Genomic DNA, 20,916 nt, shown 5'->3' with positions numbered 1-20,916 from the left:
AGAAAAAAAATATATGTACTTATCATTGAGTTATAATTGTTAATGCCAGTTGAAAATACATGCTCCTTATGGACTTGTGAATAACTGACTTAATATTTTCACATATGAATCTAATCCAAATACATGAAATACTAACATCTAAAAGACTATGTCAACTTTTCTGCACTATTTTGTGTCCTCACCTGGTGAAAATATCGCTTGTTTGCTAACTACGATTCCTATATGCGCATACTGGTTACTCTTTGTGTTGCTGATAATTTTTGCAATTTACATATTTAACCTAATTCCTATAGGTTTTTAGTTAACAGCCGAAACAGCAAACATGAGTGCATACGCTGAAATTTCTCGCCTACTTTATGTTGATATTCTTAAATATGAAGTTTTACTACAAGTATCACATAAACTAAATATGATCAAATCAAAAATTAGGTCAAGGTTAGATAAACAAAGCCAGAAATACATGTAAACCTTACAATCATTCCATACACCAAATATAGTTGATCTTTTGCTAGTAGTATACAAGAAACAGACCAAATCATTAAAATTCTATATTGACCAAAGAACCATGAAAATTAGGGAAAGGTCAGATGATCCTTGTCAGACAGACATGTACACCTTACAATCATTTCATGGATCAAATATAGTTGACCTATTGCATATAGTATTTAAGAAACAAACTAAACAAGGAAAACTTCATAATTACCAATGAACCATGAAAATGAGGTCAAGGTCAGATGACTCCTAATACGTACACCTTACAATCATTCCATGAACCAAATATAGAGCTATTGCTTATTTCTGAGATATGGACTTGACCAAAACACTTAACCTTGTCCACTTATCTGTGAAATGAGGTCAAGGTCAATTGAAAACTGTCCGACAGGCATGAGAACAGAAGTCGCAGGCAAAAACCTGTAAAAATCAATATTTCAGATGGCGCAAAACTGGAAAATCTGAGTCAAAAGATCTTGCCATTCTGATAGTATTATAGTCCACACTTTTAACCTATAGCTACATGTAGCTCCTATTTTTTTTTAAAATAACAGGCAAAAACGGAAAAAAAGTATCTTTCAGGGGCAATAACTCAAAAACAGGTTGACATATTTTTTTCAACATAATAAAATCTTGTCAACTGATCATTTTTGTAATTTACACTTTTAACCTAGCTCCTACATGTTTATCACAAAACACTTCAAAAAATGATTTTTGAGAGGCAATAACTCTATAAAACAAGATGACAGATTTTTCTCCAATTTTGAAGTTACTGTTAGATACATTTTGTTGTAATAAACCTTTTTGAAATTTACACTTTTAACCTAGCTCCTATATTTTTTATGATAGCAGCCACCAACTGTGCAAAATTCGAAAAAAATAGATATTTCAGAGGCAAAAACAAAGTGGTTAGTTTTTACAAATTTTCAGGGTGGATACATCTTGTCATGCTGATAATTTTTAGTTTACAGTTTTAAACTAGCTCCTATAATTTTGAAATAATGGTAAGGAAATGCCAAACAAGTGCAATAACTATAAAAGAGAGGCGAACAATACTAAAGGGACAGCCAAACTCATAAAGGTGGATTGACAATTTCGATCATGTTATATTTTTTGAAGATCTAATGTTGGTAAACATCTTTCACATTTAAAGTTTGTTGGTATCTATCATCATGATCACAGTGTCTGCAAAAACCAAAAATGTTTGCTAAATAATCTTTCAAGGAAAATACCTCCTATATATATCCTCGGTCAAGTTGACATTTTCTGAGATCTTACTTTGTGGAACATTCTTGCCACTAAAGGATTCTATCTACATGTATCTATCATAGTTTCTGCATCTTTCAACATGTCCAAGGGCAATTACTCCTATACGGGACAGTTTACAATTTCGTTCAGTTGACTTATTTGTAGATCTTTTTAAACTTGCTGAACATTTTTGTAGTTGAAATTTCCTTTTATCTTTACAAATTTTCAAGATAAACAAAAACAAAAAACAGAAAATTTAATAACAATCATTATTTCAGGGGCAATAACTCAAAATAGGATTGTCCATTTGGTTTGAAATTTTCGTTGCAGATAAATCTTTTACATGCTTATCATTATTATTTAGGTCACTTTTTGGTCCAGAAGGTCTCTGAAAAAGTTTACACTGGAAGAAGGACAGACGACTGACGCAAAGGGATGGCCAAAGCTCACATGGCCTTATAGGCCAGCTGAGCTAAAAACTAAACTCAAAAGCTTGTATATCTGATAACTTACCTAAATGAGGTATTGTACAAACAGGGTGTGATTTTTTCCATCAAACACAAGACAATCAATTGCACTTCCGCAGACCTAAAAATTTCAAAAGTTTTATTTACCAGCATTAAGACAATATTAAATATATTAATTTCAAGCCTCTCTAAACTGTCAACAAATAAGCAAGGACATCATGACAATCACATTAAACAATTGATCTGTTTACAATCTGAATATGTGCCTGTCGAGGAACCTATAGTGTAGTGGTTGTTGTTGGTACATGTAGGTGTATCCCCCTCTTTTTCATTGTTGTAATAGGCTGTTGATTTTCTCTTTTGAATTGTTCCACATTTTATAATATCAGTGCTTTTTATAGATTTTTATATTATAATATGGTATGGGTTTTGAGCAATTTTGAAGGCTGTTGGGAGACCTTATTATAATTGTTTATATATTTGTTCTTAGGACTGGGGATATCTGTTTCATCATCATTCATACGATAACTCTTTTACTAAAGGACATTTTTTAGCACGCTCACATACCCCACGCCCCCACACTGTCACTGGGCAAACAAAATCTCACCCATTTTCTAATTTTAAAGACTAATAACTCCTACAAAAGTCAACTGATAAAAATTTCTATAGGATATGCACATCTACATATTATGTCCTAATTATCTACGAAGTTTCATGAAATTATGTTCTGTGGTTTCAGAGGAGTTGCTACATGTATGACAAGAACAGACAATTTATTATTTCTGCTATTTAATATATATGTTCATCAAGTGTTGCTGATCATTTTTGCTTGTTTAAGTTTCTATATATCTATTTGAGTTATTTAGATATAAGGCAAAAATGCAAAAAAAAGTGGTAAAAATCATTATCAAAGGGCAATAACTCCAATAAGAGGTCCTCAGACGATTTCAAGATTTTTCACTTATTTGTACATCTTGTCCTGATGAACACTTTTACTTACATTAATTTACTTTCTATCTATTATATGTTTTTTTCAGATTTAAGGCAAAAATGCAAAAATGATAAAAATCATCATTAAGGGGCATTAATTGCGATAAGGAGTCGTCTGACGATTTCGACCATGTGGACTTTGCAGATCATTTTTGGTATATAAAGTTTCTCTCTATCTATTACAGTTTTTCAGAGATTAAGTAAACATGAAAATATCTGTAAAATTCATCATTCATCGTCATAAACTCCTATAAGCATGATAAGAAATTGTCTGCCAGTTTTGAAGTAATAAATAATATGTAAATCTCATTATTTTCTCCATTCATATCAGTTTTCAAGATAATAGTCCAACCTTGCATTTTACCCCTTTGTTCAATTTTTAGCCATGTCAGCCATGTTGGTTGGCAGGAGGGGTTCATCAGACTTTTTTTTTTAAACTAGATACCCAAATGATGATTGTGGCCAAGTTTGGTAAAATTTGGCCCAGTAGTGTAAGAGAATTTTGTAAAAGTTAATGACCCCAATAGACTTTTAGGCCAGGTGAACTTAAAAGAAAATGTATATATCGCAATATATATAACCTAATAATAAATCACTGGATACAAGTCATAAATAAGTATTATTCTGCCAGCCCCTCCTAAAACACACAATATTGTCAACAAGAGTGCACACACTGAAATGTCTCGCCTTCTTTACTAATCCTTGATACTATCTTGATAGACCTAAATATAAAGCTTTATTACAACTGTCACATAAACTCAACATTAACCAAGAAAAGGAAACATTGATCAATCAACCATGAAAATGAGGTCAAGGTCAGATGAACCATGCCAGGCAAACATGTACAGCTAACAATTCTTCAATACAACAAATATAGTTGACTTATTGCTTATAAATAAAGAAAAAAATAACAGACCAAAACACACAAACACTTAAAACTTAGCAATGGACCGTGAAAATGAGGTCAAAGTCAAATAAAACCAGCGTAACCGACATAAAGATCATAAAATATGTCCATACACCAAATATAGTTGACCTAATGCATACAGTATTAGAAAAATAAACCAAAACTAAAAAATTTAACTTTGACCACTGAACCATAAAAAATGAAGTCAAGGTCAGATGACACCTGTCAGCTAGACATGTACACCTTACAATCATTCCATACACCAATTATAGTAGACCTATTGCATATAGTATAAGAAAAACAGACCAAAACACAAAAACTTAACTATAACCAATGAACCATGAAAATGAGGTCAAGGTCAGATGACACCTGCCAGTTGGACATGTACACCTTACAGTCCTTCCATACACCGAATATACTAGACCTATTGCTTATAGTATCTGAAATATGGACTTGACCACGAAAACTTAACCTTGTTCACTGATCCATGAAATGAGGTCGAGGTCAAGTGAAAACTGTCTGACAGGCATGAGGACCTTGCAAGGTACGCACATACCAAATATAGTTATCCAATTACTTATAATAAGAGAGAATTTAACATTACAAAAAATCTTAACTTTTTTTTCAAGTAGTCACTGAACCATGAAAATGAGGTCAAGGACATTGGACATGTGACTGACAGAAAGTTCGTAACATGAGGCATCTATATACAAAGTATGAAGCATCCAGGTCTTCTACCTTCTAAAATATGAAGCTTTTAAGAAGTGAGCTAACACCGCCGGCGTAGCCGCCGCCGCCGGATCACTATCCCTATGTCGAGCTTTCTGCAACAAAAGTTGCAGGCTCGACAATAAAAAGGGGAAAAAAAGACTTCTGAAGATTTCATAGTATAATTTTTTGATGTGTTGTATTAATTTACCTCATTTTGGAGAAGCAGCAAAATACGATTTCTCAATTCTTTTGTTTTACTGTCCAGTCTGATATACGTACAATATATGCATCACTTAATAATACTTCATCTGTACTTCATCTGTATATATTTTTTCTGGTTAACTGTTGTAAATGTTTCTTTTCAACATATCAATGTTTGTGTGTTATCTCCCTGTTTCAATAAAATAAACTTACAATAAAGGTAAAATGTACAATTATTTCATTCCTCTCTTGTTTACTATTGGTGTTCTGGTATTGGATTTTCATTCCTCTCTTGTTTACTATTGGTGTTCTGGTATTTTGAATGTAAAAACTATCTGTTGATTATCACTGTTCATGGATCAAATGTCAAATATATATATCAATAAGAGATGTTCTAACTGAAAACATAAATGTTTCTATTTTCAGATTGAAATAATTATTTTAAATTTGTCTTTCCTTCATATGAAAATTTATATAACATGTTATATTGTCTGTTGTTGAAGACCATTTTGACACGATTCATTGATTGGTTACTGTCGCATTGACATATGGGACCATTTTGACATGTTTCATTGATTGGTTACTGTCTCATTGACATATGGGACAATTTTGACATGTTTCTTTGATTGGTTACAGTCATTGACATATGGGACCATTTTGACATGTTTCACTGATTGGTTACTGTCTCTGGCATTGAAATATATTTCACATTTTTTTTCAGTTAGTACAAGTTCAATGCTAATGTTAAACCAATCTATATTGGTAGGAATATGATTTTGTAATTATTCTTTCGGCTTTTTTGTGTCTTGTTTAATGTTACAGTATTTTGAATAAAAAAACTATATGTTGATTATCCTTTTAGAGTTGAGACACTCTTACATTTCAAATTAATTTCAGTAGTAAATAGTCCTACATATAGTTCACATATATTAATGTACACTTACCTTAAATAGCAACTAGACTGCATAAGGTTCACATTGACTGGACAAGGTTCACATTGACTGGACGATCATCTAATTGACTGGACAAGGATCCAATAAATTTAAACAGTATATGTTCAATCTGCCTTTTATCTGGCATGTCTGGAAATATAAATGTTTCCATTGCAATTAGAAATAATAATGACACTGTATAATTGACAATGATATTGTTTGCCTTAAATTACTGGAGAATAAAGGCTTTTTCCCCTGGAGAAGAATCCAAATTTGAAAAAAAAATGGCTTAAAATAATTCCCAAAAAGACAACATTTTTCCCAAACAGTGCAGTCTCAGTAGTAGTTGTGCATGAATACAACCTGAAAAACACTCATTTATACATTTTTATGCTTAAAATGACTATATATGAAGATTTGAGGGTCTATATGCATTATCACTGACAATATAAAAGGGTCTTATTTCAAAGCAGGGTTTTACTCTTAAAATGGGGTCTGAAAATTGAAGTTTTAATCTAATTCATGGATTATTATAAATTTCACAATTTTATAAAAGTGACGCATATTTTCCCAATAACTAGAGGCTCTAAAGAGCCTGTGTCGCTCACCTTGGTCTATGTGAATATTAAGGAAGCTTATGGATTCATGACAAAATTGTGTTTTGGTGATGGTGATGTGTTTGTACATCTTACTTTACTTAACAGTCTTGCTGCTTACAATTATCCCTATCTATAATGAACTTGGCCCAGTAGTTTCAGTGGACAATGTTAATAAAAATTAACAAATTTTATGAAAATTGTTAAAAATTGACTATAAAGGACAATAACTCCTTAGGGGGTCAATTGACCATTTCGGTCATGTTGACTTATTTGTAAATCTTACTTTGCTGAACATTATTGCTGTTTACAGTTCATCTCTATCTATGATAATATTCAAGATAATAACCAAAAACAGCAAAATTTCCTTAAAATTACCAATTCAGGGGCAGCAACCCAACAACGGGTTGTCCGATTCATCTGAAAATTTTAGGGCAGATAGATCTTGACCTGATTAACAATTTTACCCATTGTCAGATTTGCTCTAAATGCTTTGGTTTTTGAGTTATAAGCCAAACTGCATTTTACCCCTATGTTCTATTTTTAGCCGTGACAGCCATCTTGAATTGATGGCCAGGTCACCAGACACATTTTTTAAACTAGATACCACAAAGATGATTGTGGCCAAGTTTGGATTAATTTGGCTCAGTAATTTCAGAGGAGAAGATTTTTGTAAACGATAACTAGGATTTACGAAAAATGGTTAAAAATTGACTATAAAGGGCAATAACTCCTAAAGGGGTCAACTGACCATTTCGGTCACGTTGACTTATTTGTAAATCTTACTTTGCTGAACATTATTGCTGTTTACAGTTTATCTCTATCTATAACATGTATAATAATATTTAAGATAATAACCAAAAACAGCAAAATTTCCTTAAAATTACCAATTCAGGGGCAGCAACCCAACAACGGGTTGTCTGATTCATCTGAAAATTTCAGGGCAGATAGATCTTGACCTGATAAACAATTTTACCCATTGTCAGATTTGCCCTAAATGCTTTGGTTTTTGAGTTATAAGCCAAAAACTGCATTTTACCCCTATGTTCTATTTTTAGCCGTGGCGGCCATCTTGATTTGATGGCCAGGTCACTGGACACATTTTTTAAACTATATACCCCAAAGATGATTGTGGCCAAGTTTGGATTAATTTGGCCCAGTAGTTTCAGAGGAGAAGATTTTTGTAAAAGATAACTAAGATTTACGAAAAATGGTTAAAAATTGACTATAAAGGGCAATAACTCCTAAAGGAATCAACTGACCATTTCGGTCATGTTGACTTATTGGTAAATCTTACTTTGCTGAACATTATTGCTGTTTACAGTTTATCTCTATCTATAATAATATTCAAGATAATAACAAAAAAACAGCAAAATTTCCTTAAAATTACCAATTCAGGGACAGCAACCCAACAACGGATTGCCCAATTCATCTGTAATTTTCAGGACAGATAGATCTTGACCTGATAAACAATTTGACCCTTTTTCAGATTTTCTCTAAATGCTTTGGTTTTTGAGTTATAAGCCAATAAACAGCTGGGCCATGAGCGCATGATACGCCCGACGTCTTATGTGGAAGTTATATGTAATAATTATAAATAGTTTCTGAGAAATTTTAAGCAATAACCATATATTATAGTTTTTGAGAAACGGCGGGAAACCCCCCACCCTGGTTTTTTTTTTAACAAAAAACTAAATATCACTTAAATAAAATTTTGAATCAAAACCAAAAAGTATACAGATCTTTAGATTAATATAACAAAGAAGTGTGTAAAGTTTTAAGCAATAATCATAAATTATTTTTGAGATACGGCGCGACATGTAAAAAAAAACTCCCATGTTTAACAAAATACTCAACAGAGATGGGTCCGATTACTTTCAATGTAATTGATTAAATTACAATTACTTTGTCATTTGTACGATTAAATTAAATTAATGATTACATCATTTCTGAAAGTGTCTGATTAAATTAATGATTACATTGGCAAAGTAATCATGATTACATCTGATTACAATGAATTAAAAAAAACCATTTTGCATGATGTGAATGAAAAAACGTTAAATATATAAACTATAGCATTTTTTAGAAAGTATTGTGTCAGCTATATTATAAAATGATAACTTCAAACTTCATCTATTTAATAAACCTCAAAAGTTCACTTCATACATACATGAGCATATTCTAGACTTTAATTTATATTTGTTTCAAGGTACAGTTTATGGGAGTTAAAATATGGATGAAATTGTACCAGTTTAACAAACTACAAGTGCTAAAAATCATTGCATTTTACATGTCCAGTCCAAATACATACAAAATACATACAAAAAAATTTGCTTATTTTGTCCAACTTTTAATTAATTTTGTGCTAATTGGATAAATTATCACTTGTCTGATTTATCTTTTACCATAATATTGTCCTACATGTACAGCTATACTCAGTTGGTAATTGCAATAAAATCAAACCTTAATTGGTTTCCTACATGTCAATTCAAAGATGACAAAAATCACAACATTAACAAAAGATTCGGATAATTAAGGGTTAAAGAAAAGTATTACTGGAATATAACAGTTATTATCAAATATATATATGTACATCTTTAAATTGTGAATATAGGTACAATATATTTTACTAAGGCCAGAAACATATAATTGTATTATATGTCTCTTCTTAGACTATTGATGACTTTTCAATACTGAAAGTTTATTTTTTACTGAAATATACAAACCAATTGTCATGTTTTATAAAAAATAAAGTAAACCAAACTATCTTAACATGTTCAAAATAAATTGAATAAGAATAACAAAAAGTTTCCTTTATTGAACATAAACAGTTTAAGATTTTTTTCATTGTAATCAGAATGTAATCATAAAGTAATCAGGATTACAGGGTATTTTGAAAAGTAATTGATTAAATTAAATTACATGTAATCAGATTTTTGGCTGATTAATGATTACAATGATTACTTGAAGAATTGTAATCAATTACAGCTGATTAACGATTACAATTACAATTACCCCAACTCTGATACTCAATAACTCAAAAGTAAAATTTTGAATCATCACTAAAAAGTATACAGATCTTTAGATCAATATAACAAAGAAGTGTGTAAAGTTTTAAGCAATAATCATAAATTGTTATAGAGATACGGCACAACATGTAAAAAAAAAACCTCCCCCTTTTTTACAAAATACTCAATGATCCTCAATCACTCAAAAATGAAATTTTGAATCATCATCAAAAAGTATACAGATCTTAAGATTAATATAACAAAGACATGTGTAAAGTTTGTAGCAATAATCATAAATTGATTTTAAGATATGGCGCGACATGTAAAAAAACCCTCCCCCTTTTTTACAAAGTACTCAATAACTCAGAAATGAAATTTTGAATCATCACCAAAAAGTATACAGATATTAAGATTAATATAAGTAAGAAGTGTTTAAAGTTTTAAGCCATAATCAAGAATCGATTTATAGATACAATGTGACATGTGAAAAAAACACACCACTGTTTTAGTTACAAAGTGCCATAAATCAAAAAGTTTAAATCTAATTATCACCAAAAAGTATACAGATCATTTGACCATCAAAAGAAACAACTCTATTAAGTTTCATGTAATTTGGATAAGTCGTTCTCAAGTTACGGTGCGACATGTTTACGCAGGACAGACGGACAGACAGACAGATAGAGGGACGGACAGACGGACGGACACCGGACATGTGTATACCATAAAACGTCCCGTCAAAATTTTGACGGACGTATATAAACTGCATTTTACCCCTATGTTCTATTTTTAGCCATGGCGGACATCTTGGTTGGTTGGCCGGGTTACCGGACACATTTTTTAAACTAGATACCCCAATGATGAATGTGGCCAAGTTTGGTTGAATTTGGCCTAGTAGTTTCAGAGGAGAAGATTTTTGTAAAAGTTAACGACGACGATGACGGACACAAAGTGATGGGAAAAGCTCACTTGGCCCTTCGGGCCAGGTGAGCTAAAAAAGGGTACAAGTAGTTTTGAAAAAAGCCAATTGATTGATTGATTGATTAATGTTTAATGCCACTTTCAACACAATTATGCTATTTGGTGGCAGTCAGTGCCTTGAGAGAACCACCAACCTTCAGTAGAAAAACAGACATTACTAGTCAATTAAGATTGGAGTCGAGTAATTCAGTTGTTTTTCCTTCAATTGCATGGAAGGACGAATAACCCTAAATATTTTCAATAACCCTATTATTCACCGGCGAATAACCTTTTGAGATTGTTAATTTGTACTTGGGTTATCTCCCATGAAAATGACGTCACAGAAGTAAATAAACAAAATGGCAGCGTTCACGTTACACTGTCCAGGTTTATAGGGTTTATATATGTTTTAATGACTGAGACCACATTTAACTTACATTTACAAATAATTCTTCAACATAAAATAAATAAATGGCAATGTCATACTGCACTCCCCAATAAGACAACTACCTTAAGCTTAAGCATACCGAACAATTAAACCAAAACAAAGAAAGTGTCAAGCTGCATTGACGTAACAAACGGATATGTGTATTCACTCATCAACTAAAATGAAAAAAATGATATGAACTAAAATTATACTTGAATGTTTTTGTTTAATTTTATCAACCTAAATCTCGGTTAAGTTACTTTATGTCCCTTATGATTGACCTTCCTAAACACTAGCTGAGTCTTGTTTTCATCATATCTTTCCCTCAGCTACCAAAAAAGCTGAAAACATGCTTCTATTCAATATTTTTACCAGACATTTACCATGTTTACTTTCGTTTTAATTCATTGCATGTTATGATAAATCCCGAGCAATTCGAAAAAAATATGACAACATGACAAATGCTAATTGGATAAACGCCGAGAAGATCGAAATGGTATCATAAACACTTGTGTACCTTTTGAGCAACGAAAATTCCAACAGGGACCCATTTCAGCTACCTGATGCAGGGCTCTTTTTTTAGAACGAAAGCACATTTCAATTATAAAAATTATGAAAATAGATTTACATGACAATTGTGATCAGATAACATGGATAAGGGTAAATAACGCAAATGATAGCGAATCCAAGCGTTAAGAACTCATGTTTTGGCATATGATTGGGTTTTCCTTTGAATTATTTTTTTAACACTGCAAGGGACAATTGCATTGGGTTTTTAATTATTTGTATTGAGTGATCACGCAAATACGCAGCTTATCTGGAGCTCTGCCGCATTTGACCAAAGTAAGATATGTTATTCTTTGAAAAAAATGGAACATCATAACATTTTGATAAATATTTCTCACCATACTCGTTAATGAGAAAAATCGAGTAATATAATATTCTTTAATCAATCCCTTCCGTAAGCCTCACAAATTGCGCCAAAAATTTCAAAGACGTTTCAAACGAAAGGTTATATTTCCCCGCTAAATTTTCAAAGGCAGTGGGACAGTGTGGCAGACAAATGTATTTTTACACTGTGACTTTGTTGGATAGTTGTCTAGATACCACTCATATCGCATCTTCTTATTTATAGTGATCCAGAATCTGTGTGAGATAATAATTCAGTTAGCTTTTCTTTTGTCTTCGACGAAATTGTGAAACCCGGGTGTGAAACATGCAAACCATGGAATTATAAACTATTAAAATAGTCCCCGGCTCTGGTATATTTCATCCCTCTTTTAAAACCAAGGTATTACACGTTAGAAATCCATTTCTATTATTCATTTAATATGCCACTTGACGTCCATCATCCATGATCATTATTTTCTTACCGTTACTTTTCAAAGAAGGGTTTTTCTTACACTGATTTATATTACACTGTCTATAATTTCACATATGGACCATAATTTGCTATTGGGCTCCGTTTCCTATAACTATAGAAAAGTGATAAAATGTGAATTACTGTAAGAAAAGTTGTAACTACATCTAAATATGCCATTATTTTTATCAACATACAAGTGTATGCTACTCTTCCCTAGAAAAAAAATTAAAATATACGAATTTCAAAGATTCTACAACCGTATTTTTGTGTCGTTTCTCGCGTTACTTTTTGCTTCCGAAGAGCATAACGCTGACTGATTTATAGATAATCGTCACCGGCAAATTCGTAACTTTTGCTTTCAAATAACAAAGAACATCGACCAATAAGAATAGTGAGAAGAAAATGCCGAGAATTATAAGTATTTATGTAGCAGATGTAAGAACAGTGGCGTGATTTTTGTGTCCGATTTCCTAACGCAATTTTTAGATGATGTAATCTGCTTTGTTGTAATAGAATTCTTAAAAACAATATGCAAATAGGAACTCTTGCGAGATGTTCAAACAGGTAAATCCGAGATGATTTACATTCTTGTTTTGATTTTCGTTATAATTAAGTAAGAAAATTATGTTATTGTTATGCGTTACATTTCACACGAAACAGAAGTCCAGTTATTTATTAAAATTGTTTTGTCCTTAAGTTCTAATCATTTCCGGTCATACTTGAAACATGTGACTAACATGTGATAATGCCATTAGGGCCGGATGTACGAAATACTAGGTCTAAACATTGTTTTTGTTTCCAACGGGATGTTAGCAAACATAATCTGTAGACTTGTTTCGTCTTGTTTAAAAGAGGAAAATACAATTGTCAAAGAGATTGCGCCGGTGGTCTGTTATTTTTCCTATGTGCATAATGTTACATACGATCCTGTGTGAAAATAAATGCCCAATGACTTGACAAAATCGACTTCATATTTGACAGACCTTAGAACACACTGACGTGAAGAGTCCTTGGAAAAATCAATCGAAATTACGTCTCTTATCATTGTACCAATGCTCTTTGGATTGATTTAACTTCAGCAGTAAATATTACTGGATATTTTAGGTGAATAAATATAATTTAAAAAAAAATACATGTTAATATACCGTTACACTTGGAATGTACAAAGTTGGAATCTTTGTCACAGTTTTTAATTAATATTTTTTATTCATGTTCTGCAAACACTTATCAGAAACACAATAAACTTGTCAAAGGAGAAGTAATCTTTTACCATGCATGACTTGAAAGGAAGTACTTTATTGATTTTAGCCCACTAAAGTAGGTTAAAATGTGGAAACCATGTAGATGGTGTACAGGTCACAAGTATCACATTGTGCCTATTTTAAAGATTTTAATTCCAAGTTAAAAGTTTTTTTCTTTACTGGATTTAAGGAATGTTACATTGCCAATGATTTGGAATAAATTGTATATAACTGGAATATCAAAACCAAATATAAATACATTTTTTTGGCTTAAACACCAAGATACATGTACAACGATTATGGTATCCTGTATCAATGAAGAAAATATGGAAAATTCTGAATAAATTGTACTAATTGATTTCAAAACAAGCACATATTTAGGAGTTTTATAATACTGTTACATTTAAGATGGATTTTAAGAAAAAGTATACTGTTCAGATTATTTTAAGCAGATTTTGCAATAAAATAACACTAAAAAAATGCTTTTGGTTTCTTATGGTTTCCTGTCAGGTTTAAAAAAAAATTTAATATAACATTGAAAATAGATTTTAAATATTAACATGAAGCAAGTAACACTAGTAATGGTGTTTATTTATGCCTTTTGAATTATATTGTGCAAAATAAAGAAAATAAAGATTGGTTTCCTGTTTGGTTTCATGTATGATGTAAACGGTGAATCAAAATGTATTAATTTTTTCTCGAAAAACTCAATTGTTCCATTCATACTATTCTAACACCAACACAACCCACAAAATAAAAGGTAAAATTTTAGAACTTATAAAAAAGGATACAAAAAAGAAACCAAAGGCCGAATACCAAATTATGGTCCATATACACAATGCCAATGGAGATTGTTTTCTGTTCTACTGCCCTCTACATAGTTTGGCTGCATACAATGTAACCACTAATGTAGACTACTATATTATTATTGATTATTCAAACAATTCAAAGAGAAAGATGCAGAAAGAAATGCTTAAATTTTCGTTTCGAAATAAAATATATAAAATAAAAATAAAATACCAAAACTGGAAAACTGTTTGAGACAATTAGCAGTTGAGAACTAATGATTATGCATCACTATATGAAACTGATGAATTGATTGCTCTTGTGTCAAATATATCATACATATATATAAGAGAAAGTGGATCTGAAGTAATTAAATGATTGATACATTATCAAGATATAAAGAGTTCGCTAGCGGTTTAACATATGCCCTACTAGATAAAGTTGAATAAATTATATGACAGTGACTCCGTGAAAATATGTACACTAGGGTCCACAAGTAGAACTACAAAAGTAGGCCTGACCATGCACAGACATATTGAAATAATTGGTGTAAACACAAAGTTCACATAAGTTCAAAACAGTGTGGAATTTTTTTCATGAGACCCGGGTAACTTTTGTTTTATGAGTTAATTAGGAATTGAAATCATCAACATTGCCTTTATTGCACACTTATTGTTTTTATCAGAATTATTTATGATCTGTTAACCTTTGACACGTTGTTTTCTTAGCAGTCAAGTGAAGTGCCGGTGTTATATAGTCATTCTTCCCCCATGCCAGTTTTTCCCCCGGGGGAAAGACTGGCATGAGCCAATCTTTCCCCCGGGGAAATTTTGGATCGTTGTGATTCTTCCCCTGCGGAAAGTTGACAATACGTATACATATAGTAACTTTTCCCCCATGCCAATCTTTCCCCCATCATAGATTTCTCTATGTTTATATAGAGTCTGGAAATTAAACCGAACAGTGTAAGAATTAGATTTATTTATAAATATACAAATTTGTTGTTCATTTATATTTACACAAATCTTTCTACAGCCAATGAATCAACTATCCACAAAAGACAAAAATGACACAAACATTAACAACTATAGGTCACAGTACGGCCTGTCTATCATGTCTATGAGTCAACAAGCCTGTCTCTCTATTCAATAGTCTTTATATGTGACCTCTAGTCTTTTCACATTTTTAAATGACTGTCTATATGTCCACATATATATGCATGCAAGGAAAAAACTACTGACTGGTCAGAAGTGGTTAAAGTACTAGTAACTGTATTTATTTGGTCAATGATACCAAGGGTCCACTAAAGAGAATGGATGTGATCAAAATGTGCTTCGTGTGAATAAATATATATATATGAATATAGATATACGAAAATGTGATATGAGTGACAATGAAACAACTCTCCATCCAAATAACAATTTATAAAAGTAAACCACAATAGGCCTTCAATACGGAGCCCTGGCTCACACCGAAGAAAAAGCTATAAAGGGCCCCAAAATTACTAGTGTAAAACCATTCAAACGGGAAAAACAACTGTCTATTAAAGTTATATAAAAAACGAGAAACGAGAAACACATATTTTGAAATTACATAAACAAGTTCATAAGATTCGTGACTTAGAACAGGTGCATACATTTGCAGAGGGCCGTTAAAAGTTTTAATGGTGCCAAACCTTCTCCCTTTTTCTGAAACAATGTTATACATCACAACATAGAAAAACACATATAAATACATATCAAATGTATATTCACACGATGAAGCTTTGGTAACTATAAACTGAGAAAAAAGTTACTATCATTTAAAAAATCTTATCGTGACGTCGCAGACGTTATATTACAAGGCGGAAAATTTAGCTTATCATGCTACTCACGGGGGAAAAATTGGCATGATCCTAGTTTTCCCCTTACAACGCTGAAGGGGAAAAGTTGGTTCATGCCAATTTTTCCGGGGGGAAATATTGGATCGATCCAGTATTTCCCCCCGGAAATTTTGGCATGGGGGAAGAATGGCTATAGGACACCGGCATTTTGACTATATCTGGTTTATTTTCAACACTAATATATTGACAACTTATTAATAATTTTTCATTAACAATATCTATTTTTTGCATTCAAACTAATTAATTTAATAATTATAATAAATTCTTTATTTCAAATCCACCAATTTTAACAGTATTCTATATATGCTGACTTGTTTCCCGAAATCTTTTGTTTACATTCACGTACTAAATGCTATTTTACTACGTGACACGATAAGTTGTCAATCAAAACAAAAAATCAATAATCCGCTATCGGGGCAAAGAAATCGAAACAGATCAATCAGTTTCCAGTCCCGTTTATAGTATAATAGTCCCAGTTCAAACTAAAGAGTACATCACACTGGTGGATCCAGATATTTTCATAAGCATGATAAGGGCAGTGAAATTGTTGGCTTTTTTCAAAACTACCTCTACCCTTTTTTATTGGAAAAATATGTGTCATTTTCTTCAAATTGGTAAATTTAAAATAAGGCACTGGCTACGGTTACATGAAAATGTAACAAAAATAAAAATATTATTGTTACATTAGAGACCAATTGCCGGAATGCAAAGTTGGCTACGGTTACATTGCCTTATTGTTACATGAAAAACAGCAATTTACGCTGGATTTATTAAATTTAAGTCTTCTATAGTTTTGTTGCTTATTTTTTTCATATGTATCAAATAATACTTGTAATAATAACAAATAATATATATTATTATTCAACAAATTGTGTTTGAATGGTTTTGCGTATTAATGGTTTTGATGTATTTAAAGATACTGTCCCAAGTCAGGAGCCTCTGGCCTTTGTTAGTCTTGTATGATTTTTTATTTTAGTTTCTTGTAAACAATTCGGAGATTAGCGTAGCGTCCATTATCACTGAACTAGTATACAAATTTGTTAAGGGGCTTGCTGAAAGGAGGCCTCTGGGTGCGGGTTTCTCGGCCACATTGAAGACCCATTGTGGCCTTCGGCTGTTGTCTGCTCTATAGTCGAGTTGTTGTTACTTTTAAGTTGACACATTCCCAATTTCCATTCTCAATTCTACCTCAGATAAGTAGTTTCAATGGCGAAAATTATAGTTCAATGGTTTGTTGTTGGATTTGGGTGAAAAATTTAAAACTTTGGATTGGTATAAAACGAAACTGATTTACTAACAAGACACAAATTTCATACAACTATACAAACGCAGTTCTGAAAAAAATGATATAGCCAAAAGCCAAGTTTGCTAACTGTGAACTTCTGTATACATGTATCCCGCATGGAGGACATAATTTCGTTTCAAAATCAGATGGAGCCTAAACCAAAGGTAACTTTTTTTCCCTTTTTTTTCAAATCTTTATGCTGTATACAAATATTATTTGGAGAGGTTTTATAAAAAAAAATATGTCGGACTTTAAAATACTCCGAAAACCACTTACTGGATATGTAGAAACTGTCATTGTAAATACAAATAAATAAAGAAATTGTATGTAATAATTGTATGCATTGTAAATTATATAAAATAAATGTTTTCAACATTTATTATTTAGTACATATTACTAGTCCCATCGTTCATTGCCGTTTTTTTCATGTAACAATAACGCAATGTATCAATAATTATTGTTACATTCGTAATTAATCATTTCCTTACCCAACTTTGCATTCCGGCAATTAGTCTCCCAAGTAACAATAATATTTTTATTATTGTTACATTTCCATGTAAGGGAGCTACCATTTGATTTTTATGGGGGGGCTAGGATGAAATTTGAAAAAAATAGGCAGGACAGGAGTTTTGAGTAAAAAAAAAAGGCAGGATGAGCAACTTGGTAAAAAAAAGGCAGGATGACAATTTGTGTAAAAAAAGTCAGGATAAACTATTAAAAAAAAAGGCAGGACCGAATAGAGTAAAAAATAAAAAGACAGGACAGAGATTACAACTAAAAAAAAAGCAGGACAAAATTTTTCATCCTAGCCCCCCCCCATAAAAATCAAATGGTAGCTCCCTAACCGTAGTCAGTGCCTTAAAATAAACCATGAATTTGTCTGAAACTTTAATTTACAGACCTATTTTCAAGAGTCAAACCCTGCTTTATAATAAGATACCATTTTGTGAGTGATGATACATAAATAGACCCTAAAATGTGCACATATAGTCATTTTAGGCAAGAAAATTGTTTAAATGAGTGCTTTTCAATTTTTATTCATGCACAATTACTGCACTGTTTGGGAAAAAAGTTGTCTTTTTGGGAATAATTTTAAGCCATTTTTTTTTCAAATTGAAATTCTTCTCCAGGGGAAAAAGCCTTTATTCTCCACTGATTTAAGGCAAACAATATCACTGAAGGGGGGACCCATTGACTGTCATAAAAGAGGGCCCTCTCCAGTCATGCGTCAGTGATTCCTAATATAATCAACCAAATTTTTCCCACAAAAGGGGGGGCTGCCCCCTCTGTATCTGCCTATGTCACCATTAAGGGGAGACACTCATATAGATCAGCTGTTTGAAAGAACTACATATCACAGGCACTTGTGTCTTGTTACCGGGGGGGGGGCTACTATCCACACTCGTACGAAAGTGGATAGAAACCCCCCTTGACAGAAACAAGTGGCGAAGTGCCTGTGCTACATATATGTCAACCTGAGATTTGCTCACAGGCACTTGTTTCTATCCATTGGAAGGTCGACTATCCATATAAATAGAAGCTTCTATTTATATGGATAGTCGACCTTCGAAATTATGGATAGAAACAAGTGCCTGTGGATTTGCTGTCCGGCTGTCACCGGGGACCAATATTTTCAAAATTCACGTCTTATTTTAACAATATGATAACCTACGATCACTGTCCGGAGTTTGCCTTGTGTAGTCACAAAACCTTGAATACGTCTTGTTGTATGTTTGACCAAAACCGTCTGGTATTTTCATTTCTGTCACAAGCCGTCAATCGTAACTGGAAAAATATTTTGACATGAGGCGGGAAACTAATGCACATAATATACAAATCGTTTTCAGGAATTGTTTCAGGAAATTTTTATCACAAGCAAGGGGGACGCAGATTTTCTCATGTTTCTCACAATTTATATGATACTTTACCATAAAATCGTTTAAAAATGTCTCTGCGCAACTAAGTCTTGAATTGAATGCTCTATAGTCTTATATGTTAAACAGCTGATCTTCAAAATAACAATACATGTCAATGCTTCATAGAATTTATTTTTCATTTACAAATTGTAATGTAATAATATGATCATATAACAAGTCTTCTTGGAAGTATGAATTTTGTGCCTGACAACTGACCAGGCAAATGAAAAATGTAGCCTGACCAAAACATTATTTGCAGAAATAAAGATTACATAGAAAAAATGAAAAAAAATGTCAGTTTGACATTTGTCCGTCAATCGGCAATACTTTATACAAATAAGTTCTGAAGCCGTAGTATGGTTCACAGCGAGACACTGACTCTCCATCAGCGACCAAAATGACCAACTGAGATTGCTTAAGCACTGTTTTATGGTAATCTCAGATATGACGCAGAAGTTAGAAACTATAGGTCACCGTACCGTGTCTTCAATGATAAGCAAAACCTACACATTTGTCATGATAGAAACCCTATTAAATAACGAAAACTTACTTCAATTTGTATAAAATCAATCAAATCGCCAATCACCAATATATAGATTTTATTTTAAATTTATATATTGATGATACAAATATTTCCGTTTTAATGATGTAAAATAATAACACAGTTCAAAGTTTAAGTTTAAGTTTCAATTTCTATTTCCGTCCTCCTACATTTGTCCATGATAAAAATGTTTCCGCTTCTCCGGGAATTAGCTCTTTTCTCATGAATCGATGTAAAACAAATTTTGATAAATAAAAATTTCTCTTGACAATCATGTCAATATACCATGTTTTGACAGGGTTTAGAAATTTTCCCGATAGGAGAGATTTCATCACAAGTAATTTATTCTTTTCCTATGTGTATAAATTGATGTGAACTTAATACTTTAAATATATATATATATATATATCAATAAGTATTGAATGATTGTCTTTATGAATACATAAATGTTTTTTTTTACCTAGTCTTAGTTTATTAGTGTTTGGAATATTAATTTTAAAATTGGAAATTCCAACATATTGTGGTCAAATAAATCTTCCAGTCGTCCTTTCGATCATTGTGATTTTGTATTTAAAAGAATCATCATAACTGATTTTTATTTCATTTATATAAGGTTTAGAAAGTTGTTTTATGCAGATTCTTGCTATGTTTAGTCTTTCTTCAGAAACGTTTGAAAATGGTGCATTTTTAAACATCCAATTTTCTCACGGTTTGAAAAGTCCTTTTAATTATCCTTCTTAAAAGTTAAAAAAAAGTTTCAACATAGTGAGGGAAAATGATCATATAATTAATCATATTTACCTTTCTGAGCAGTACTTTAGAACAACGCCTTGTTGCCTTAAAAGGCCTCAGTTCGATTAGTAATGAACACAGGAAGAGAAAATATGTAGTGAAAACGAGACAATAATAAAAGTACTGACGTACTGTTAACTCGGAAGACCTCAAATATCTTGGTTGACTTGCCAC

The 20,916-nt window shown here is 32.0% G+C and overlaps 1 protein-coding gene across 1 annotated transcript in view; it reads right to left on the bottom strand.

Moving 5' to 3' along the window:
- LOC134691355 (uncharacterized) overlaps positions 1–20,832 on the bottom strand; it is a 244,754-nt gene extending 223,922 nt beyond the window's left edge. The window contains exons 1-4 of the mRNA XM_063551839.1: positions 20,752–20,832; positions 5,961–6,098; positions 5,230–5,414; positions 2,254–2,328 (exon numbers count right to left, since the gene is read on the bottom strand). The gene's annotated coding sequence lies outside the window, so the exon portion shown is untranslated. The remainder of the gene's footprint in view (positions 1–2,253; positions 2,329–5,229; positions 5,415–5,960; positions 6,099–20,751) is intronic.
- Between the last annotated feature and the right edge of the window lie 84 nt (positions 20,833–20,916).

The sequence above is a fragment of the Mytilus trossulus genome, chromosome 11 (genome assembly GCF_036588685.1).
Source record: "Mytilus trossulus isolate FHL-02 chromosome 11, PNRI_Mtr1.1.1.hap1, whole genome shotgun sequence".
NCBI lineage: Eukaryota > Metazoa > Mollusca > Bivalvia > Mytilida > Mytilidae > Mytilus > Mytilus trossulus.
The sequence above is the reverse complement of the archived record's forward strand: the minus strand, read 5'-3'. Positions and strand labels throughout refer to the sequence as shown.